The sequence below is a fragment of the Rousettus aegyptiacus genome, unplaced genomic scaffold (genome assembly GCF_014176215.1).
Source record: "Rousettus aegyptiacus isolate mRouAeg1 unplaced genomic scaffold, mRouAeg1.p scaffold_m13_p_11, whole genome shotgun sequence".
NCBI classification, from domain to species: domain Eukaryota; kingdom Metazoa; phylum Chordata; class Mammalia; order Chiroptera; family Pteropodidae; genus Rousettus; species Rousettus aegyptiacus.
Window position 1 is genome coordinate 15,715,414 of NW_023416286.1, and position 25,375 is coordinate 15,740,788.

Genomic DNA, 25,375 nt, shown 5'->3' on the forward strand with positions numbered 1-25,375 from the left:
GGGTGTGGGGTGGGGAGAAGATTGGTGGGCCTCCCTCCTCACTGGGCCATTAGCCTGGGGAACACAGGACAGGCACGGCCAGTTTCCTTGTGCCTACCAGGGTCTACCAGCCCAGGCAGACCGTAGGTGGGAAGGGACACTGTGGAGCCTTTTACTTCAGGGATCTGGTTATTCCCCTGCTCAGCTTTAGCTTTCCAGCCTCCACACATACACACACATACACACACCCCACTCCATCATGTACCAGCTGGGGAGCAAGAAAACTATTTCCAGCTGTGGGGCAGCTAAGAGCAGAGCTACAACTGCAGCCAGGATGGTCCTGAAGAAGAGGGAACGGAGAGTGGACCTGAGGAAAGGTATGTCTTCACCACCCTTCCCTGCCTCGAGGGGTGTACCAACGCCTCTGCAAACTGAAGACAATGTTTCCATGTATGTCAGATGAGTTCTGAGGCAAGAACCAAAGAGGGTTTCATCTCTTAAAAGCTATTCAGCACAAGGCAGTGTAAAACCACGTACTCCCCTACGCAGGGGATTCTACTGCCCAGAGGTACATCCCACGACACGTGCCCACTCCCAGGCAGGAGTGAGGGCACAGGACAGAGGGCACAGGCCCACTCACCAGGGTCTGGCTGTGGAGTCCCCTCCAGCATTTACTTCACAGCTTTAGTTGCCATATTGACATCAGAGTCAAAAGTCCTTTCCTCATTGCTTTATAGGTAGCACAATTCACAACAACATGCCTATGACAACTAAAAAAGATAAATAGTAACAAAAGAAAGAAGGAAGGAAGGAAAGAAGGGAGGAGGGAGAGATAGAAAGAAATTGGGGAGGGAGATAAAGAAAATGAAAGAACAAAAAACCAGGGCAGAGGGGGTGGCGAATAGGTGAAGGGAGTCCAACTATAAAACAAGCAAGCCCTAGAGATGTCATGCACAGCAAGGTGACTATAGTTAATAATATTATATTGTTTATTTGAAAGTTGCTAAGACAGTAGATCTTAAAAGTTCTCATTACAAGAAAAACAAAATTTGTAACTATGTATGGTGACACATATTAACTAAACTTACTGTATGTACATCTCTCAATATATACAAATATCAAATCATTATGCTGTACACCTGAAACTAATATAATATGTCAATTATATCTCAATAAAGAAAAAGAGCAAAAGACAAAAAAACGCCAGCTAGCAATTTGACAGCAATTTTTAAATCTGTACCACATACAGACTTGAGGACTCTGGTAGAAGAATCATTCTCTCTTGTCCAAGAATAAAGTTGTCTGTGTCAAGCAATGAGAGGCAGATGCATCTCTGGGGTCCCCGGTTGACAGCAGCCCCCACAGAAGGTATCTGAGAAGGAGATGGCTTCTCCCTGCCAGAGCTGCAGAAAGAGCCAAGGCTCTTCATCACACCCTCGGTTCCTAACACCCTCCCCATGCACGAGGCTGCAGGACAATCACAAAGTTTGAAGACAGAAGGCTGAGGTTTTGCATCCTTGTTCTTTTCTTCCTAATTCCACAATCAGAAGCAATTCCTTTAATTGCTTTGAACCCAGTGTCATGCAGACAGTGGCCCAAAGAAAGCAAAAAATAAGACTGGAAGAGTCGTTGGAGCAAATATTAATGGACCAGTTTGCCAGACACAGAACATACTGGCTGCCCTTCTCTGGTTTTTACATCTCTAACTTGATTCATCAGCATAAAAATACAGGAGGCGCACTGCAGAGCTTGCTCCACATCTGCACCAGTCTGAGGTGTCCTGATTAAGTCTGGTTTGAAGAGTCACTTGCCAGAAGCTGAGGAACACTCCCCTGCAGGAGCCCAAATTTTCTAGAATAATCCTTGCTCATCTCAGTAATGACTAAGAAGAGTCCAAAGACACCTGACAAGCTGATGGAATGCAGCAGGCAGAGCCCTGTTGCATTTTTTTAATCGAAGTAAATTTATTAGGCTTAGTTTGGGTATTTTTTAAACAGCTTTATTGATGTATAATTGACCTGCAATAAACTGCACATATTAAAGTGAACAACTGAGAAGTTTTGGCAAATTCATATGTGAATAATGTTCACGCCCTGATCCCAGAACCTGTGAAGATGTTACCTGGCATGGTAGAAGGGTGTGATTAACTTAAGGATCTTAAAGATGGAGCCAGGTGAGCCCAATGGAATCATAAGGGTCCCCATAAGAGGAAGACAGGAAGATCTAAGTGAGATGATGATGTGATGACTGAAACAAAAGTTGACGTGATGCGCTCACAAGCCAAGAAATAAAGGTAGACTCTAGAAGCTGGAAGAGGCAAGAAAAAGATTCTCCTCTGGGTCCTCCAGAGGAAACAGGCCTGCCAACACCTTGGCTTTAACCTCATAAGATTCATTGTATGCTTCTGACCTCCAGAACTGTAAGAGAATACATTTGTGTTGTTTTAAGCCACTAAGTTTATGGTAACTTGTTAGCAGCAATGAGAAACACAAAACCATTAATACTGTCCCCAGGCACCCATTTATCTGCTCTAAGTCACTATAGATTAGTTTGTATTTTCTAGACTTTCATTTACATGGAATCATAGTATGTGCTCTTTTTTGATCAACCCTTCCATATGGCATAATTACGATAAGATTTATCCATGTATTTGTATGCATCAATAGTTTATTTCTTTTATTGCTGGCTAGTATTCTAATGTATAAATATACCACAATTTGTGTATCCACTCACAAGTTGTTGGTCATTTGTGCTGTTTCCAATGGTTGGCAATTATAAGTAAAACTACTACAAATACTCATGTTCAGGCCTTTGGATGGTGTCCCCCCCCCCCAAAAAAAAAGACATATTAAAGTCCTAACTCCTACTACCTCAGAATGACCTTATTTAGAAGAATCACTGCAGATGTAATTAGTTAAGATAAGATCACGCTGGAATAGGTGGGCCCCTAATTCAACATGACTAGTGTCCTTCTATGAAGACTGCCATGTGAAGACAGACATAGGGACAAGACCGTATGACAACGAAAGCAGAGACTGGAGTGAGGCAGCTGCAAGCATAGGAATGCCTAAGATTCCCAGCAAGTCACCAGAAGCTAAGAAAAGTCAAGGAAAGTTTCCTCTACAGTCTGCAGAGAGAGGGTCGCCCTGCCGACACCTTGTCTCTGACTTCTAATCTCCAGAAAAGTGAGACAATATATTCCCGTTATGTTTAAACCACCCAGTTTGTGGAACTTTATTACAGCAGCCCTAGAAAACTAATGCAGTCAGACAGATGCTTCCATTGCTCTTGAGTAGATACCTGTTGTTTAAGAAACTGCCAATATGGTTTTCAAAGTGGTTTATGTCTTTCTACATTCCCACCAGCAGGGCATGATAGTTCTGATTGTCCACATCTTTGCCAACTCGTGGTATGATCACTCTTCATAATTTTAGCCATTGTAACAGTAGAGCAGTAGTACCTCACTGTGGTTTTATTTGCATTGCCTGCATGACTAATGATGCTGAGCACCTTTAGTGAAGCATCTGTTAAAATCATTTGCCTGTTTTTTAATGGAGTTGTTTGTTTGTTTTTAACATTGAATTTGAGAGCTCTTTATTCTATATACAAGTTCTTTATTAAATATATGCTTTGCAAATACTCCCTTGTTTTCTCATTCTCTAAATGTCTTTCAAAGAGAAGACTCTGTTAATTTTGATGAAGTCCAAAGCAAGACCTTTCTGAGTACTCTCCCCAATGCCCCAGATGTTATGAGATTTTCCCATTTGTCTGGTGGGAACATGAACTGCTCCCAGCCTTGTAGGAGTGCCAGGGGCTGTTCCTGCTAATCCCCTCATGTGGTTCTTGCCTTGGCCTTGTGTAGACCCTTACTCTGCTAAATACAGGAAGGGGACTTCTACAGATCTCCTAGTTTCTGTCTCTGCAGTTCTCTCCTCTAGTTCTCTGATGTCACCATTAGCCCTGAACTTGTCTCCAGACACTCAGCTCCATCTTCTCATCTCAAGAGGTCCACATGGTTCTGCCTGGGCTTCCCTTTCCTATACATAATCTGGAAACTCTCTCGAGGGCTGCATTTGTATCTAATCTCACAGGGGTCACTGGTTTCCATTGCCTGGCGTCCAGTGTCTTATCTATACATTTTGTTGGTTGTTTTAATAGTTTCAGGTGAGAGTAAATCCAGTTTCTGTTTCTCCATCTTGGCAGAAAGAAGAACTCTGTCCTGGTATATTCCGATGTGTTGCTACCCGTGCAAATGCATGCTTCTAGGAGAAAAGTGCAGAGGCATACTTTGCTTTGTGGCCTGGACGGAAAGGCCAATGAGCACGCTCTCCCCCTAAATATCTCCAAGCAATTTCCATCACCAGGATCTGGGCTAGTTTGCCTTTTAGTGTTCTAAGTGAAAACCCAGTGAGACAAACACTTCTATTATCCCATAATCATGCAGAAGTAAAAGCCATCAGTAGACTCTTAACTATTTCACCTCAGAATAGCATATGTCAGGGGAACAGGGTACAAGGAAGCTTGATCATTAAAACTGTTCGAATTTTAGGGACTGCATAGGGTATTTCTACTCCAAGTTGAGATCACTGCCAACAGCCTTATCTCATAGTAGATGGCCTCCCCCAGGAGAGAAACTGGATCCTGGGAGGCAAGGTTAACTCCGGCTTGTGTAGCCATTTGCTAGCAATGCCCCACAGTTTCATGTAACTGAGGGCTAAAAACGTACCAAAAACCAAGGGTGCTGCAATGAGGCATCTTCACAAGAGTGCAGAGGCTCCTCTCACAGGCGCATCCTCACCCAAACATTATGCCAGGTTTCCCATAAGAGAGCTCATTCACCACTGATGGACTGGCAAGGGCACAAGGTGGAGGGCCTTATAAACTTTGGGCGCCTTGCTCTGTCAGCTTCTCAAAGGGACAAGCTCCACTATTTCCCCCCTGAAAACATGCCCCAGTCTGGGAGCAGGAACTGGACCAACTGGTTATCAGCTATTCCTTCAACAAACACGTATGAAGCATTTTCCATATTCCAGGCTCTGGGCTAGGATTCCGGAGACACAGAAATGAATAAGACACCATTGTCATCTGGTTGGGGAGAAAGATGGATAAAACAAACAGAAGACAAGGTGGCAAATGCATTCCAGAAATAGACTCAGGTAAAGGCAGCTGATGCCTGAATCTTAATAACATTAAAATAAAATAGTTAATATTTATTAAACCAGCGAACTATCAGGCCACTTAATGGTTAGAAAGTTCTTTTGCTTCTCAATGATCTCTAACTACCTACCAGTTCTAGAACTGCCTTCTAGAGATACCCAGAGTAAGTCTGTTCTTGTTTCTATAATTTTTCCTTATTTGAATGTAGCTTCCTGGAGCAGCTACTCCACAGGATAAAACATCCACAATTCCCACAACCAGGTGGGAATTGGTTGGTCCTTTGGAGGTAGATGAAACTGAATTGGAGTCTGGTTATTTATTAGCTGTGACCTCGGGCAAGTGCTTTAGCTTCTCGGTTTCTGTTTTCTCTTGTATAAAACAAATCTACATCATATTATTACATAGAAGAAAGGAGGTTGTATATGATAAATATTTAACACCATAGCATACAGTAAATTCTCAAGAAATGGCATCACCACTAGGGTGAAAAATCTTAATCTGATAAAATGTAAAGCTTCTGGCAACATTTAAAATAAATCTACAGGGTGAGATAGGACCTCTGATCACTCCTTTACTGATGCTCCTTTACTTACAGATTTTATGCAGCCCAGTTGCACCTTACCACCTCCATGGCCATTGGTACATGGAGGTCACTGTAAGGACCAGGATCCCTCTTCCTTCTGCATTTTCCCCATGGTTCCCACGATGATGCTGTGAGCATAAGAACTCTTTCAGAGGTGACTGCCATAAAGAGAAAACATTCTGAGCAGATCAAGTTTCCTGGCAGGCTTTCCCCAGCTTCCCTTCTTGAATTTGCTAGAAAACAAGGAAGGGCATTTATTTTCTATGAACCTTGTTTTCCTCCTTTGTTCTACCAAAGCCCTGGTCTGAGCTAGTTACTTAGCATATTTGGAAAAGTCAGCATATGAAGACAGGGGACAAAGACTCTATATCTGTCTTGTGTTTTTCTCCAAGGCATTCAGGTAGCTGCCTTAACTGAACAGGAGAACACAGCTCTCTAGCAATTCATTCTGTAACAGTTAAAAGTGTCTGTGTACTCACCTCCAATTTTTAAAAAAATATTATAAGTATTATATAGATACACAGGATTCATCGATTCCATATGTGCTAATATGTCGCAAACACTATAAAATAAATATACACTGCAAATTGAAAAAAGATAGGATAAAAAATAAATTTGAATAGAAGTTTAAGTACTTGCTCCCCACACCCAATGAGCCATCTGCACATCACACTGCTGACTCTGCTCTGTGCTATCCTAGAGGAGGTGCTGTGGGACAAGAGGCTCTTAATATCAACACCTATGTGCAGGAGGCACTGAGCTCAACTCGGGGACTTACAGAACTCTTTGTCCACCCTATGACTCTCTCCCAAAACATTAATAACAAGCTGAGGTTTTCTCTATTTGTCATGTACAGATGGAAAAATATCTTTTTTTTCTACCCTTTTAAGTTCTCAACTGGGGCCCTGTCACGAAAGACCAATTGCCAAGAGAAAGGCATACAAACTTATTTAATATGGGCTTTGCATGACTCAAGACCCTTCCTAAGGAAATGAAGACCCAAAGCAATGGCTAAGCCTGAGTGTGTCCCTGCCAGGTCTACTGGAGAGTGGAGAGCTGTGGAAAGGTAAGGCAGAACAAAGCATGTGAGCTAGGTGTGGAAGGAAACTGAAGGAAACTCAAGAAGACTTATTTGTTCAAACTCCTCTCTGTCCCTTCGTTCATCGTCTTCAGAGATAAAGATGTTCCTTTACCCCAGGTTCAAGGAGGGCACCTCTCACCTAGTCCTTCCCTAGGGGAGATGTGCTCATGGGAAACGCTGACGTCACTGGCCAAGTAGATGCACCTTGTGCTCCTCTAATACACACCCCCTGCCATCATACACAAACACACATGCATACACTCACACCTACAAGTATGCACACTCACACATGCACATACATACATGCACATGTGCATGTGTGCACATGCACATGCACACACATACATGCACACACAACCTTAGCTGCCCTAAGGCTGAGAAGTGAGGAGGTGGAAAACTTCAGGGTTTCATATTTCGGATAGACGGAACCCCACTTGGGAGTTGGAGCAAAAGCTGAAGATGCTGGTGTTCAGCTGCCCTTCCTCTGAGAACACCCACAGTCCTGAAAGCTTAATCAATAGCCCATTGTTTGCTGTGAAATTAAGATGATAAGAGAGTAGAGAAACTTAGTCTAATATGCTAAGAGCAGGCAGCTACTATCTTGATCTTCCGGAGGCAGGGTCCCACCAAAGCGTTTGCCATTCAAAGAGATATCATGCCTTGGATTTGAGATTCCCTTTGCAGAGCCCTCTCCTCTCCTCTCCACACACCCCTCAACCCTTCCTTTTTTAGTGTCCTCTCCTCTCTCCCTGCCCTGGTCCTCTCCCTTCCTCTTTCTTCCTTTCTCCCCTCGTTGTACTTCTAATTGTCCTGCCCTGGAAGATCCAGTCCTGCCATAGAGCCCGTGGGCTTCTGAATGGGCTGGGCCCTGATCCCTGCAGAGAGCTGACTTCTAACACTAGGTAGATGTGCTACTTGACTGAAGCCCAAGAAAAGCAGATGATCTTGGGCAGGTCAATCCACCTCACTGGACTTCATACCTGTAAAACGAAAGGCTCCATTTTCAGATTTTTATAAAATAAATTTTAAGCACTAGGGTAGATGTTGCCAAGAGTCCTTTCCAACTTTCAGGGGCTATTTCATATATTTCTAAAACTCAGGAACAAAGGTTGTCAAGAGTCCATTCTGAGTCAGAGGCCAGCCTTGACTTCACAATGAGAATCAGTTTTGCAAATGGAACTAAATCAGTGGCTAGCTCACTGACATAAACCCTTTTGGCTGTGGCCGGAAGGAGAGTTGGTCACAAGACCAAACAGAGCTCACAAAAACTTTCACCAACTCAGGAATCTACAACAGCAACAACACAAACCCAAAATTTAACTTACCTGAAGAGAAAACTTACTTCTTACAATAAATTATATTTGGAAGTCTTTGTGAGATAGGCTGATTCTCCCACCTCAGTTTGGAATCAGGCAAAAAATCATTGGTCTGAGAATTAGGAGACAAACAAAATTATGATAATTGCAGAGCAAATTGAACGTGCCTAAACATCCCCTTTGATTTCTCATATAAGAGCCAAGATGGTAGAAGGGGAGAGGGAAGACCAGGGGCTGTTTGAAGGCCCTTCAAAGGGCCTGTGGAGGTCAGCTGGTCTCATCTCAATTCCTCCATCTCTATGCTGAAAACCAAAAGGAGTCAATAATGTCAGGGTCTGGAGACAAGACATTCTACAGAGAGGCAGAGAAAGAGCAAATATCATGAGTCAAGTAGTGCGTGGTGCTTAAACAGGAGAGAGGACAAAGTGGCTCAAGCAAAGTAAATGGAAGACAGGAAGAGCCTGAGACGCAGGAGGCCAGCTAGGTTCAGACTGTGTGACATGCTGAGGCTCCAGCGAGGGAGTTGGGAGTGTCCATATGTGTGTATGTGTGTGTGTTTGTGCACGTGCATGTGTTTTAAGTGAAAGAGACAAACATGATCTGACATATTTAAATGTATGCTCTTGGGGCAGGAGTGATCAATTCAGAGACTATAAAGTAAACCAGTCTGGAGATAAAGACAACTGGGCTAGGGTAGTGTTAAAAGAAATTTTAACTGATACAAAAATTTAAGAGTTTCAGTAAAAACCTGTCTAGAAGTGGTTAAGAGAACTCTACCCATAGGAGCTGGGGAGATACTTTTATAAAGAAAGGGGGAAAGCAAAGCAAGGAAATTATTGACTGGCTGTAGCTTAATGCCTAGTTGGTCATTTGTGATTGTTTGATTTTAGTGTTTTGATTCTGTGACCTTGAGGCATTTGCAGGCTTAGATTTTGATTTGCTCACAGCATTAGAGCCTCCTCAGTCTAATGGCTTCTTTGTTTAAGTAACTTAACTAATATCTACACTGAGAGTGGTGCCAAAGGGACCTAATTGGGTGATATTGTGAAAGTAGTTAATAATACTGTATTGTATTATTCGAAAGTTCCTAAGACAATAAATAGATCTGAAGAGTCCTAATCACAAGAAAAAAATTGTAACTATGTGTGAGATGATGGGTGGTGACTAAACTTATTATGGTAATCACACTTTAATACAATGTTACATGTCAATTATATCTCAATAAAACTGGAAAAAATTAATAAAATAATTTTTAAGCAGAAAACAGAGCCAGTAAAACTTCCTAAACAATTGGGTATGGGTCAGAGAAAAAGAGAAACAAGAGAGACAATTTGGGACAGGGCCTGGGCAATTGGGTGGAAGAACAAAGGACTGCAAAGGGGTAGATGGGACTGGGTCAGGGTCAAGTTTCACGAGCTGTTTTGCATCTGTGGCCGTGTGAGATGCTATTACCCATCCAGGTGGAAGGGTCAGAAAACAGGACTCAGGGGAAGGGACGGAGCTGGAGCATCATCCAGTAGTGCCATATACAAGGCCCAGGGTAAAAGGAGGGAAAGCCTAGTCAACAGAACAGAAGAAATGTTTCAGAACCAAGAGCAGAAGGTAGAGAATTGAGAGATTTCCTATGGGACCGAGTATCATCACAGAGGGGTTTTAATGAAACTTGGTTTTGTGTCTTAGGTGTTAATGGATATTAAGATTTTTTTTTTGAGTCCTTACTAAAATGGAATGTGAGAAAGCACCTTAAATTCTTATTAACAACTCCTTAGAGAAAGGTTTCTGGAAGCATGGCCCTCATATCATGGAAAAGAATCACAGAGAAGGCTTTATTAACAGAGCAGATTCCTGAACTCTACCTTAGATGAACTGAATTAGAATTTTAAGGTGTGGGTCTAAGAGTCTGCATTTTAAACAGGCTTTCCAGATGATTTTTTTTTCTAATACTAACGGGACAAATGCCTTGTCCCTGACAAACAGGGGTAGGAAAGAGGAGGTGCAGAAAGGTTTAAAATTGAAAGAGTAAACGGAGGAAAATGGAAGACACACAGCACCTGCCTATAAGCATTTGAGTATCTGCCATGAGCCAGGCACTGTAATAAATACTATACAAGCATTATTTCTTTTAACCCTATATGGCTCAGTGAGATAAAACTATTATTGGCCCCATTTCATGTTTGAAGCACCAGAGTCAAAAGAAATTCAATAATTTATCTAACAAGATCCATCTGGGAAGTGATGAGAGCAGCATTTGAATCCAGGTCTTCTGACTCCAGAGCATTTAACCAATACTCCATGCTGCCAACCCAACAACATAGTGCGTTTTCCCCAAATCAGCAATGTGAGTTTCTTTAAGTTTCAGTATTGGGGTGATGGCCAGGATGGATTTGGCCAGTCTACACCCTCACTCAGTTGTACGTTAGGTGGTTGGGTTGCTATTTCTGAATCACTAAGATGGAAGTAATAGAGCCCAGTGGTTGTCCATGGTCCCAACGAGAAGGGGAAAAGCAGTGACTCCACCAAAGGCTCCTTGGCAATCATCCTGGAAACAGACACCCAGGCCAAGAGGCATCCCAAGCCCCTGGGACATCCACAGGTGAAATGGTTGAACCTACACATTGTAAACACCCTTCCCAGCCTGAAATTCAGATTTAAAGACTGGCACTGCTCTACAAAAGAACAACTTGACCAATGATGAGCCAGAGGCAGGAGAGAAGAAGGGAGGGAGGGGTAGGGAGGGAGGGAAAAAGAGAAAGGACCAAAAGGTAACCAGAAGAAATAAAAGATAACCAAAAGAAGTCTGAAAAAGATGTTCACTTTAAAAAAAAAAAGCACCAAAATAGTATTTGGGGTTTGTTTTGGAGTGCCCCAGGACACAGCCAGTGAGAGTAACCCTTCGAAGCTTCTTCCCCAGAAACTACACTCAGCATTTCGGCATTAAGCCCCAAAGCTTTGAACTGTGTGTGTGAGCATTTGTGCTTTATCTCCATTTATTTTGTGCATTCTTGCTTTTACTACGTTAGTGTTACTTTAGATTTCATGTGCTATTTGGTATGATTTGGTAAAAATTTTTCCATATAAATTGATGGTAATCGCTTCTTCACTTTATGCCATTTCAGTTTACAGGTTTCAGAAGAAGGCTCTACTTTCAGATAGCGGAGAAACTTGTACCCAGACGCTTTAGTCCTCCACCATAGGGTCATCTCCCCTGCTACCTCCTCTCATTAGAGATTAAAGTCAATGATGACTTAAACAGCCACTGTGGGACTTTTCCTTCAAAATCTCCCAGTTATAGTGTCTAGGAGACCATATCTGACAAGAGACCTTACATTAGATTCAAACAGCAGCTGATACTTATTGAGCACTGACTGTGCATCAGACACTGATCTAAGTGCTTTCTTTATGTTATAACAGCAACCCTATGAGACAAGTTATACTGTCATCTCTATTTTTCAGATGAGGAAACTGAGATACAGGTTAAGTAAATCACTCAAACCTACTTGGGTAGCAAGTGGCTGAGTGGTGATAGGAACCCACCAGTCTGGTTCTGCTCAGAATCACTGTACCATACTGAATCTCACTTGCCAATGTAATCAGTTACTAAAGACCTGTGCTGAGAAGGACCTGAAGCTATATCCTAGCTCAGAAAAGAATGCCTTGCTCAGTCCAACACGATGTCCCCAAGGGCTGAATGCCCTCTGTTTGCGGTGATGCCGTAGTCCAACCAAGACATACAGCAATCAAACGGGATGACTCACTGTGTAAGCCCAGGATAGCCCACAAGACTGTGCCAAATCTCAATAGGCTCAGAACCTTTCAGAAACATACCCAGATGCTAGACAGGTGTGCAGAGGTGAGTGAGTAATTGCAGTTTGACTAATACATCCTCGGTGTGAATTATAATGCCAGCAGCAGGACTTGGGGAATCTTTAACACAGACACCTAGCTTCAGAGACCTGCCACCTTCCTAGGCTCCTTCTCTTTTCTGTGGCAAGCTCTCTTAACACCTACATTCAATATATTTCTTCAGTCAAAGTGAGGTACCCCTCCTAGGCACCTTCGCGCAAAGGTAAAGACCCATGTACTAGTCAAACTTGATTAGAGAATTGTTTGTTGAGCACTTGCTTTGTGTGCTAAGCACTGTACAATCATTATTTCATTTAATCCTCACAATATTGACAGTTCTAGGCATCACCTCACGTGATCACCAGCATCCTTTGCTAGAGCTGAAGACTCCCCGCTTTGAGCTTTTTCTTCACTTGGCTTCTCCAATCCCACCAATCTGCTTTTTCTTCCCACCCAACCAGCTGCTCCTGTGATAATTCCCCTTCATCTCTCTGACCACCAAATGTTGGAATAACAAAGGTACAGGTCTCATCTCTTCTCTAGCTACCTCTTGTACCTATCATGTCATCTGATCCCAAGGCTCTACTTTCTTTAAAGCCTTTCTGTATTTCCCTCCCAACATCACTCCCTCAGTCCTAATCTCTTATTTCCAATTTTCAATTTAACATCTCCACTTATAATATGAATAGGCATTTCCTGTGGCTAAAACGGAACTCCAATCTCCCCATCAGCTTCTTCCCTGTCTCAGTATATAGCAGCTCCATGCTTGCCGTTGCTCAGACAAAACAAACAAACAAAAACCTGGAGTCCTCCTTGCCTTCTTTCATTTTTAGCGCACATCTGATACATTAAAAATCTTGTCAATTCCATCTTTAAAACAGATGCAGAATCAATCACGTCCTACTGTCTCCACTGCTGAATTCTGCTTTAAGACTCAGCATCTCTTCTATTTAGTCTCCCTGCTGCCACATCTGATGATTCAGTTTCTTCTCAACTCAAAGCCAGAGTAATCCTTTTAAAATACACATCAGATTGTATCACTGCTCTGTTCAAAACCCCATAGTGGTTTCTGAGCTGGCTGGCTCCTGATAGATGCAAAGTCCTGACCACAGCCTAGAATGCCGTTGTGTGGCTCCCAGGTAGCTCTCTGTCCCCAAGTCTTACTGCTCTCACTGCTCATCCCACTCCGGCTCCTTTTCTCTGGCATTAGTCTTCGCACTGCCCCCTCTTCAAAAAAACCTTTCCCCAGGTCTCTACTTGGTTCTTTCAGTTCATTCAGGTGTCAAAGGCCCCTCCTCAGACAGACTTTCCTTGACCTTGCTATCTAAAACAGCAACCGCGGCTGGCATACACCCGCACACAAATGCATCACCACCACACTCTCGTCCCTCACTCCAATTCACTTTTTTATTTTGTATCACTTAGCTAACTTGACATATTATGAATTTATTTGCTGCCTGTTGTTTATCTTCTGTCCTAGTCTATTAGAATATAAGCTCCATGATATAGAAAACAATATGGAGGTTCCTCAAAAAATTAAAAATAGAACTATCATATGATCCACCAGTTCCATTTCTGGATATTTATCCAAAGAAATCAAAATTTATCCAAAACACTAATTCAAAAAGATAAATGCACACCTATGTTCATGGCAGCATTATTTACAACGGCCAAGATATGGAAGCAACCTAAGTGTCCATCAATAAACAAATGGATTAAGAAGTTGCAGTACATATATATAATGGAACATTACTCAGCCATGAAAAAGAATTTTGACAACATGGATAGACCTAGAAAATACCATGCTGAGATAAGTCAGACAGAAAAAGACAAGTACCACATGATTTCATTTACAAGTGGGATCTAAAAAATGAAATAAATGAACAAAAAAAATAGAAGCAAACCTGTAGGTACAGAAAACAAACTGATGGCTGCCAGATGGGAGGGGGTTTCATGGCTGGGTGAAAAAGTGAAGCGATTAAGAAGTTCAAAAAGGTAGTTACAAAACTGTCACAAGATGTAAAGTACATCCTAGGGAATATAGTCAATAATATTGTACTATGTATGGTGCCATTGGGCACTAGACTTATTGGGGGATCACTTTGTAAGTTATATGAAAGTTTAAACACTATGCTATATACCTGAAACTAATATAATATTGTATGTCAACTGTAATTAAAAAATTAAAAATATATATAAGCTCCATGACAGCAGAGATTTTGTATCAACAGCATCCAGAATAGATACTGTCATATAGTAAGCTTTCAATAAATATTTATTGAATGAATGAATGAATTTCAGAGATGAGGTAATTGAGGGTTTAAGTAATTTTCCAAACATCTTATAGCAGGTAAGTGGAAGAGTTGGTTGTCTAACCCAGGTCTGTCTAACTCTGCCTCTCAGAAATCATGACACATAGGGGAACCCCGATAAATCAAGCCCTGACCTGTAAAACACAAACGCTTGGACATATCAAGTAGCACTTTCAAGGCCCAAAAATAGTTACTATAACTTTCTGAGAGACTTCCCCAGAGACAGTCTACCTTAATGGACTGATGAGAGCAAATGTTTCTCACCCACCACATCATAAAGTATATCCTCACATGGTCCTTCTCTGAAATGCCTGGAATTAAACAAAGCTGGCACAGCCCCTGGCCTTTGGAAGTTCAGCAATCTAGAACAAACACTGATGCACACAGGGCTGGTCTCATGAGCTGGCAACCACATGGTCTGATTTTAGAGGCCGGGCAAACTTAGTCCAAAAATATCTACCCCTCCCAAATGCCACAGTGCCTGGAATTCCACCATTAGAGAGATATTTCTGAGAGTGTAAGCACTATCTCTGATTCTGAGTCACTTTGTTTTAGGTATATTTATATATTTTTAAAACAGTACATAGATGTGTTTAGGGTTTTTTCTTTTACTCATCCTATGAGCTTATTTCTTTTTATAAATGAGTTGATCTCATTTATATTTATTATAATACATTTGTCATAAAGCTATCATCATATATTTTTAATGCTTCATTATATTTCCTTGTTTTTTTGTACTGTAAAGTCTGAATTTTAGTTCTAATAGTGGTTACCTTTCTTATTTTAAATAAGGTGCTTAAATTTCTATTTCTTAATTAGCTTCAGATGTCAAATAGTATCCATTACCTCCTAACCAAGAAAAATGAGAAAACTAATAATGATCTTATAATTCCTCTCATTCTTTTCCACCTACTCCTACCCTCCCCCAAACCATAAGCTTTTGTTATTATGTTATTGGGTTTTCCTTCCTTGTGGCTATATTATTATCTTTACCGTTATTATTTTTTTATATATATTTGGTAGTTGCTGGGTTGTTTTTTTTTTTTCTTTAATGGATTTCTTTTAAATGCATAAATATCAGGAAAAGGCCAAAGTTATCAGACACCAGTATCTTTGGGTGAATTAACTGTTCAAATTACTTTCATTCATGCAGTCAGGGCTGCTAGGCTACAAGACTGGGATGAAGAAGGGGGCGGGAAAACATAAAAAGGGAAATTGGATGGAGGATGCGGAAAGAAACAAAAGCAATCTTTATTTACTCTTTTGCCTTTTGTAGAACATAGAAACAAGGGGGAAACATAATATAAATTAAATATAAACATTCCCAGAGGGCCTGATGCTCCTTTGCTGTAAAAGAGGGGCAACATAAGATAAGTGTCTGTTATCGAAGGCTGGCACATAGTGGTTGGGCACAGGGAGGAGGAGAAGACCTGGACTTCCCAAGATGTCCTGCCAACCCGCTCCTCGACATCGCAGGCCACAGGCTCCTTCCCACACCGCGTCCTGTCCACATACACTCTCTGGCTAGGTCGCCTCTCGCAGTAGAACGGGGCCCGGCACATAAAAACAACGGCCCCATGCTCAGTCCAGGCTTGATTCTTTCTGAAATGGCCCTGGGTTTCTTTATCTCAGCCCCTTGTGAGAACACAGGAAACCCTGCTTCCCCAATCCTGAAATATCTGCCTCAGGAAGGAAGGTATATCGTCTTTCCAGAGCCTCTGTTTTGCTTGTGCACCATTTCGATAGCTCACTTTGTGAAAGCACTGCAAAGCAAACCGATTCAGACCTATCTCGGAAATGGCATGTTTAAAAGATAATGTCCAAATTCATTTCAACAACAGGGAAAAAGTTAGGTCATAAAATCAGGTATGAACTTTGTACAAACTAGACTAAATACAGTACTGGAGAGTTCTTTTGTTATTGTTTTAGTTAGTTTGCTTTGTTGATTTGAGAGGGAGGCTTACTAAGAATTATTCAAGAAGATAATTGTTCATTTTCTTCTTCAACATCTTTGCTGTACTTAGGGAATGATTTGTTAAATCTCCTTTCCTCGGGTCCAAATAAAATTCATTTTTATTTATAGAAAACATACAAAACCTTCAACTGGTTTGATCAGATTTTATGAACAATTTTCATAAATAGGCTAAGTCAAGTTACTTTAAGAGATGAATATAATTGAATTAGAGGGTTATCATGCTCACTAGTAAGATTTTGATAAAAAACATTTACCAGAAATGAAGAGCAGAATGGACCTCTAGGATTGCCTCACAGCCCCAGGAGTCTGCGTTTCTAAAGTGGAAACGGTATTTGTGCTTGACAACATTTTCTGGGCCATCACTCATGATGTCTAAGCTGGATTCTGGTATTAATCATACTCACACGAGCCTCGGGTGGCATTTATTCCAGAGCTGATGAAAAACCCACCTTTCTGCGAAAAATTGTCAGTTGAGGTCTAGAAATTAATAATAAAAAGAAAACTACGGCTCAAAGTCACTAAATTTTAAAGCAATTTCTCTTTCTTTCTATTCCTAAGCACCCATTGCCACAGACCTGAGGTGTTGTTTGTATACCAAACATTGCAGAGCAACAAAAAATATAAACAATTAGAAAACGATAAGCACTCTTTGCTCCAGCCTCTAAAAGTATCTATTAGGCAATTTTTATCAATTCTTAAACACTATTCCTATGATCAGTTTCCTAGTTTCCAGCAGCCTCCCATTTCTGGCTCCCTCCCTGACCTTGGCTCCCCACCCCCACCCCCTGCTGCCCAGCCTGCTCCCTCTTGTTGCCCACCCAAGTGGCCTGCCTCAAATGTCCTCCAGCTCACACTGTGTGTGCCTCTCGAAGGCTCCCTGAGGATGTCCCCATTGAAAAGCTGAAACAAAAAGCGCCTTTTACAGGGTCTCCCAGGCACAGTGAGAGAGAGGCAGCTTTGAGGAGCCTGCCAAGGAGGGCAAAGGCCTTGCTTTGAAAATGCTTCTCCAGTTTGCTGACTCGTGGGACTTGGCAAGCCCAAGGAACAGCGCTGTGGGGAAGAAAGCCCCTGGACAGGCCTCCCTGTTGGGCACCCCTGCTCTTTTCATCAAGCCCCATGTGACGCCTGTGAGGGAGCTGGCGGCAGAGTCTGGTGAATGAAGACTGCTTGTCAGGGCCGCTCCCCTGACTGCAGCCCATACATCAAGACACACACCTCAGACTGCTAAGTAACAGCTGAGAAAAGGACAGCAGCTTTGTGCCCTGTTACCCAGAAAGCCCATCTATTCTGCTCCTCTGTCCTTCTGGTCTCTCCCCTTGGGCCCACCTGGCCCAGAGTTCCACGTTTGTGGGACACTCAGGAGTGGCCAGGCAAAGAATGAGAATGGCCTAAGTTGAAATAAGTAAGAAAAGGAAGCAGTAAAAATCTACTGACAACAAGAGACCATTTTCCTTAGCTCTGAAGCAGCAATAAGTCCCCATAATTCAGCATAAAAAGGACTTGTATAGAGTTCCATTCTGGGTCAAGTGCAAGTGTTTTGCTGTCACTCAGTTTTTCACTCTGTAAAACCGGCCTGAGACATGGGCCCATGCAAGTTGCTCAATAAAGCCCTATTGTTAAATCAGTTGACAAATTGCAAATCCAAGTCCAAAAAACTTCATCCACTGACCAACTAGTGCTGGATGAATAATGAGAGTGAGAACTCAAGGGCAGTCACCTCACCCATCTGTTTATTTTTCCTGCCTGAGTCTAAAATGGCTTCAAGGCCCTGGACTCAAAGTGCTCATGCCTCTTCCTGTGGCAGACAGAAAGGGTTCAGAGGACAGTGTTATTCAAGGTCACCTGAAGGAGGCAAGGACTTACCTACCGCAAAGGGCCGTTGTAAAAATGTGGACATCCAGATTCAAGGATCAGGGCAAGACTCCCACAGAGGAGGCAGCCAAGGGCACCCCCTTGCTGACATTTTAGGAGTAAAAAGAGAGTGTGGGCACTTACAGAAGGCAGCAGTCTGTGAACTAGAAAAAGGCACACCCTCCCAGCGGAAGAATTACAGACATGCTTTGTGGGTAGACAGGTCAGGAAAGGGGTGCCTGTGTAGGCAATACAGTTAGGATCCAGCACCCCTTTCACCCCCACACTCATGGTGAGAGTAGCCCTGTCTGGAGGTCAACTCCAAACCCCACTCCCCATCAGCACCCTAGCTTGCCCTCCTGAGACTCTGCTTTTAGCAGCTCTGTTGCTTGAGGGAGAACTGTCAAGGCGGGACTGGAGGCTTCTCTCACAGGTGCAGGAAGGAACTCCAAAGCATCTTCTTAAGTAAACAATGCTGCCTAATTTAGCTTTAATTTTTTTCTGAATGACTTTGAAGTGGCAGTTTCTAGGGAAACCCTAACACCCTTTAAAGGGAGATCAAGGCCTCCAGGGTGTTGCAGCCAAGTTACTAAAGCCATCAGCAGGCCTAGGTGCACGTAGTAACTGCACAGCCAATATGCAGGCCCGCAGGTGAGTCGGCACAGCCCTTGCCCTCTAGGAGCTTACAATTCATGCCTTGGAGAGACCAACAGTAATACACAGCAGAGGGGAATAAAGAGGGACAGAGAAAGTGCTGATGAGAGCAAAGCAATTCACTTATCTCAGGAGAATCAAAGTGGGCTGCATAGAGGAGACAGCTTCTGAGGATAGGTTAGGGTTTCCAAGACCAGAGAAGCCAGGGTAAGGGAAGAACAGAAGCAAAACTAGAAGTCAGGGGAGCCTGGGACGTGGCCAGAGCACAGAGTAGAAGGGGTGAACAGGCTAGAGGCCAGCTGAGCCAATCCTGGGAGACCATGAAGACAAGGAGGAGTGGAGCAGGGGGGCTGTAATTTGACCTGTGTCTTAGGATAGATGACTGTGATAGCACTTAGAGGCCAGACTGCAGGAGAGACTAAAGATGGTAAAACCATTAGAAAACTTGCAGGGACCCAAGAAGGTACTGAGGCATGATGGCCAGGCGAGTGGGATACAAAGGAGGAAGTAGGGATAGGGACAGGAAGAAGGTGACTTTGAGGTTTCTGGATTGGATGTGTCAGGGATGGGTGCGTGGATAGTGAGGTCACGTACCTGAAATAGTGAACAAGGAGTAAGAGCAGATATAGAAGGACAGTGTCGAATTTAGTTAAGAGAAGCCAGTTTGAGATACTAACAACCCAGTCTTACAGAAATGTCCAGCAGTTCATCAATGAGCTAGTTTTAAAGCTGAAAGTCGAAGAGGTTGCTAATGAACTAGAGAGCTGCATAAGGGTCCCTGCTCTCTTCCTGTTCAGGTGTCAGAGGTACTGACTAGGTCAGGGAAGCGATTTCAGACTTCAGGGAGGGGGGCATCAGGGTCGCCTGGGGAGCATAGGGACAACGCCGATGCCTATGATTGTTTAGTGTCTACAAGAGGGACACCAATTCCAGTTACTGAGTTAAAAAAAATTAAAGTCGAGAAGATTCCTTTAAACTTTTAACTTCTTTCTTTCTGACTAGAATTTTTTCATTCATCTACCTTTTAGCTAAATAATTTTTTAACCAATTAACTAAAGTTAATTCCCACTGGTCACCAGAGAGTTCAGGAGAAACCATCTAAGATCACAAAAGGTGATTTTGTGAGAGGAGATAGAGAAACAAAGAGACAAAAGGCGGTAGGTAGGACAGTATGGCTGAGAGGAAAGGCTGGTCTGAGCATTGTTGGCAAAATGGCTGAGCAGTCAGGGGTGGTCACTAGAAAACATAAGGAGCCAAAATGGAAATAGGGGAGCCCTAGATCCTGTCCTTTTCCTCAGGAAGGGAGCCCTGGGGACTCCAGAGCACAGGCTTCCTGCCAGCTTCCCCAGGTCTAGTGTGGCATATGTTCTCCTGTTCCAGGCTGTCTCGACAGAGGGCTGCCGAAGGCTTTTCTCCTGTTCACATTTGACCCCACAACCTGCATGACCTGTGTGGAATTATTTAAAAGTTGACCAGGACTTGCTAAATCATCACATGAAGAAAAGACAACAGAGGCATGACTGGAAAACATAAGAGAGCAAATGCAAAGTCAGCCTTGAAATCCTGCCATCGAAAAGTAATATCCCAACCCAACCAAACTTGGAACTGAAGGTCAGGCCCCCCCACCCCCCACCGCCGAACTTCAAATGTCGTCATTTAATACAAAGCGTCCTTTAGAAACAAATGACAAAAGAAAAACATGTACATCTTAAAAGCTGATTAGCAAAGAACCAAAAAAGGGTGAGGGAGAGAAAAAGGACATGTTTTCCTTTTACACCAAACCAACACTGGGCCTGAACACAGCTGTCTTTCCCGTAGCGTCCCTGGCTGCATAGGTCGGGGACTGCCATCCCAGGGTGCTCAGACTCTCCTGGTTTTAGCAGTGCAAATCTTGTGACCAGGGAACCCCCTCAGTCCAGGTCATGGGAAGAGCAGGGGCTGTAATGCCAGGTTGTTAGGGCTGTGAAAATATGGGTTTGGGAGTGAGATAGGCCCAGTTTCATCACTTACTAGATGTGGGTCCTAGCTTCAGTTCTCTCAGTCTAAAAATTGGGCTTGAAAGCCTGCTTCATAAGATTGTTTGCAAGGATAAAAATGCAGAGGAATACAAAGCATGCAATCCATGATGCACAATGAGCTCTCCAAAGGTGTGAGATGGAAAATGACTACTGGTAACCACAGCCAACAAGGTTGGGCAGGTTCACCCAGAGGTGGGGGCCTCACTGTGGGGGAGGCAAAGATGTGGACCACCATTGCTTCCCCTTGCAAATGTGCAGTCCCTGTCACACATGGCCCCAGCCAGGAGTCCCATCTTGAGGCCAGAGATCAGTCAGGGCACCAGAGCAGAGACATCTCTGTGGATGCTTGAGAGCCACTAAGCAGGCACACAGAAGTTATGTAAGAAAGCCACACCCCTGGCCACCATGGCTCCTGTGAGCTGTGTCGAGGCAGGAGGCAGGGGACAGCCAAGGGAAGCAAGAGTTTCTAAGCGCTTGATAATGATGATAATCACCCTCCCCAGGGAACATTCAGCAGCCTAGTTAACAACAGCAGTGGCATGAATCTTGCCCACAACAGTCCTGAGCCTTCTCAGAGCTCTGCGTTTTCTGTGGAAATGGCTGGGGCTTCTCCTTGGTCAATGACAATGACAACGGGGGCTCGCCAGTCTCAGTGCGGTGGTGCACACGCCTTCCTGGAGGGGGTCACAGCAGAAAACGCTGCCTCTGGAGCTGCTGCAATGGTAAGAAGATGAAATAACACCCTTTTATTTTCAAAGATTTTGTGTCCTTGAACTGCTCTGCTGGCTTTTTCAGCAGTTATGTGGCATTTACAGGCAAATGACAGAGAGGAAGGAAGCACAGAGATTCATGTAGATGCAAGTGTTTTGTTCACTGAACAAGTATTAATTGAGCTCCTACTATGTAGCAGTTTGTTCAGTTAAACTCTGTGCTTTGCAATTCACAGCCAAAATACCACAGTAGACCTCACCGCCTCCTCCCCACATCTCCTCCCTGGGCTCTGCCTCGGAAGGTACATGCAGAAGCTCTTTTGTATTAAGGACGGTTATTCTAAGGTGTGGTCTCCTAGACATGCCCTCTCTATATTTTGGCAGTATGACTTCCTGTGATATTACTGAGTATCTCCTGTCATCTCAGTAACAAAGGCTGATACCTAGGTTTTGTTGTTTTTTTTTTTTCCTCCTATCAACAATATACTTGACATTTAATGCATCATCAAAAAGTTTCTGAGGTTTTGGGGCTAAAACTCTGAAAGTATTACTTCCTGTCCCGGAGTCAGCTCAGGTACCCTGAGCAGCCCTGAGCCTCTAAAGTAGGGCTGCTGCTCTACTCTCGGCTTCACCGGATAGTCCGACCCCGCCCTTAGTGAACCCTCTCCAGGGCTGAGAAATGTGCTTTAGCCCCAAAACCAAGGGTCAGTAGTTCCCATCCCACGCCTTGTTCCTTAGTTCTAGGGTCCTTGGCAAGTCACTTACCCTCTCTGCTACTCATATTGGTAGAACTGCAGGGTTGTGCAAAATGATCTCCAGGGAATAGTCTAGCATCCAATTCTCTGGTGTCCAAGTACGGACTTGAACTGTCCTCAGGCCAATAGGGCGACCTATAGTGAAACCACGCATTTTTCCTAGAGGTAGAAAGATTATCAGCGTGCTTTCCCCCAAAACTCTCACCATGGGGATCTACTAGATCTGCTCTGTGAAGGCTAACATGTGCAGCCCACAAGGCAGAACAGCGTTCATCGCTTATGCAGCTCTTCATTCCTCCTGCACTAGTTTTGGTGCACATGTTCTTCATCAGACCCAGAGCCAGGGAGGCAAGGAGGGAGACAGCAAAGGCCCTGCCCTCTGGGACAGCATGTGAACAAACAACTGCCTACAGGGTAGTGCTGGGGAAGGGCTGAGGGGGCACAGGAAGGAGGCACAAATTATCCTGAGCGGCTGGAGAGAGGGGGAGGGAGGGAAGGCTTCTCAGAGGAACTAACACTTGAGCTGACTCAAGATTTTAGTAGCGACTGAGCAACAAGACATTCCAAGCAAAGCAGCAAAAGCACTGACCTTGGGTGCCCATAAGCAGTGCTGGAAACCAGACCAAGCTTCAACATCTGCTGAGGAAGGGGGCTGCTTCCCATTTTATGTCTCTAATTGGGGGAGCAAAGTATAAACTGTATAACTGGGGAGTCGGGAGCACTGGTTTGGGGGGTCAACCAGATCTCAAGTTGAATCTCTGCTCTTACTAATGATATAACTCCAGTGAAATACTTAATCTTTCTAAATCTCCATTCTCTCTCATCTATAAGATGGCATAATGATACCCACCCACAGGATTGTTGTGGGGGTTATATAAAATAATAAATGTCAAGTGCTGAGCACAGTGCCTGGCATTCCAGTATAGCAGCTGGTTAAAAAGAGAGGTCGAGTCTCAAGTTGTGCCTTTAGAATTATTACTCTAATGCTGCTTGGAAGGTAGATTGGAAGAGAGTAAGATGGGCAGCTGAGATGAAGCCAAGTGCACGTACACACACACTAACTACTTTGTAGCGGGGTAAACCACATGCAACAGAGAAGATGTGATCTAATTCGAAGGTGAAAGAGAGAAGGAGTTGAAAAAGTCTTCCCGGGGGTGGTGCCCTAGGAAATCGGTCTCATTCGGAAGAGAAATGAGGAAAGAGCTCAGAGAAGAAACTGCAGCATGAAAGTTCAAGGTGTGCGGGGAGGAGAATAATCCAGAGCCAGCCAATAGGTTCATGGTGCAGGTGCAGAGAGGAAGGCCTTCATGGGTCTGCACTCAGGAGGCATGCGTGAGTGGCCACTGTGCATGCGGGCCCAGGGCTGTCACAAGGAATTGGGCCAGATTCTGTGACAGGCCCTGAAGGTCATGCTAAAGAATGTGAAACTTATTCAGTAAGTAACAAAGAGCCTACTCCTTTATTAGAATTATCTAGTTCCTGTCTGCTGATCCACAAACATTTTCCAGAAAGGAGGGAGACTGCACTAGAAGCGTCCCCACCGCCCCCTTGTCTGTCCTATGTTCAAGGGAAATGAACCAAATTTCTTCAAGCTCCATTATAACCAAGGCAAAGTGCCCTCTCTCTCCTCTGTGCACTGAAGTCAACAAGAATAGCCAACTTCTCTTTGCTTGAAGTGCTTTGACTGTCTTAACTTATTTGACCCTCATATATGATCAATATTATTATCCTCTTAAGTTTATGGACAAGGAAATGAGACACCAAGCCGTTAAGGAACTTACCCAAGGTCACCCAACTCGTAATGGACAAGTGAGCAGTCCAGCACAGAAACCTGCAGGGACAGGACGAGAGGTTTCTCCGCTAACACAGGAGAGGGTCCCAGCACACAAGTGGCCAGCAAGCCCCAAGGGAAAGTCAAGTTGCCATGTGAGGGCTCTTGGGTGCAGAGGAAAGGTGCCTCTCACTGCTCTAGGACGGCACAAAAAGCCTGAGGTTTGCATCACCTCCCTCCACCTCCCTCCAGAGAAAATTCTAACTTGTTCGTGGCCAAACGCCACACCTCTCCCCAAAAAAGGGCACAGCATCCTAGAAAGAGTGACACTGCCTCAATGCAGGGATTGCTTCTAGAGGGTCTATTTGCAAGGAGGTGAGAGAAGACCTCTGGAACAACTAGATCACCAACTCTGAGCCAGCCCCCGCTTTTCTCTCCACACTCGGCTCCCAAGAAGGCACCTTCAGGTGCCACTTCAGAGACTGATGCCAAGAGTGGATGGAACGACCTTCTTCCAGAGCAGCTCCTTTCCTCTTCTCATGGATCCAGGTCTTCATCCCCACCTTCTCTTCTTAGCCCTGTGATGGCCCTTCCTTAAGATATCAGTCCTACCTGGACCATGCCAACCCAGAAGTTGTGTGCAGAAATGAAGTTTGATGGAGTTTCTCAAGGTTATCTGATAAATCTTCAGGTGAGATGGATTTCTGCTAAACCCAGAGGAGACTTCAGTTAGAAAATGAGGGCCCTGAAGTGAAAAGATCAAATTCCAACTCAGCCTGGAAGTGGGGAAGGAAAAACAAGATTTGGGGGCAACCACTAATAGAGTCTGTGCTAGACTTCAAGTCTATAAACTCAGTATCGCCTCCATTTACAGATGACGACAAGACACTAAGAACCATTTTCCCAGAGAGCAGAAGGCCAGAATGTGAACCAGGAGCTGTCTGAGTCCAAAACGTATTCTTCTCCCTGTCGCTCCACCATGTGGAAGGTCCTTTCCCAATATTTAACCACTTTATACCCAAGAATAAGAGGCAGCTGTATCAGCATCTCCAATTTCTGACCCACGTAAAGAGTGCAGGGACAGGAGCGCTTAGAAACAGCCCTCATCCCCACACTTTCTGTCCCTTCCTTTCTCCCTCACCCTCACTGGGCATTTGACCAGGGGGTGACCCTCCTCCCAAACCTTGCCCACTTTAGAGGGCCAAAGAACCAAGAACTACAAGCCTCCTTGCTCAGTGTTGTCTGGGAGAGGACTTCTCACCTTTGTTTCCAACTGCCCTGGTCTCTGGCAAATCTAATTTCTTTTGACAATGGTAGACAGAAGCCGCCCCTGCCTAAGAGGCTCTTAGGGTTTTAGTGGTGACAACAAG

At 43.9% G+C, this 25,375-nt stretch overlaps 1 long non-coding RNA gene across 1 annotated transcript in view; it reads right to left on the reverse strand.

Moving 5' to 3' along the window:
• Positions 1-18,405, reverse strand: part of LOC107497779 — a 59,358-nt gene extending 40,953 nt beyond the window's left edge. Inside the window, exons 1-2 of the long non-coding RNA XR_001593883.2 lie at positions 18,114-18,405; positions 5,730-8,228 (exon numbers count right to left, since the gene is read on the reverse strand). This is a non-coding gene — a long non-coding RNA (uncharacterized LOC107497779). The remainder of the gene's footprint in view (positions 1-5,729; positions 8,229-18,113) is intronic.
• Between the last annotated feature and the right edge of the window lie 6,970 nt (positions 18,406-25,375).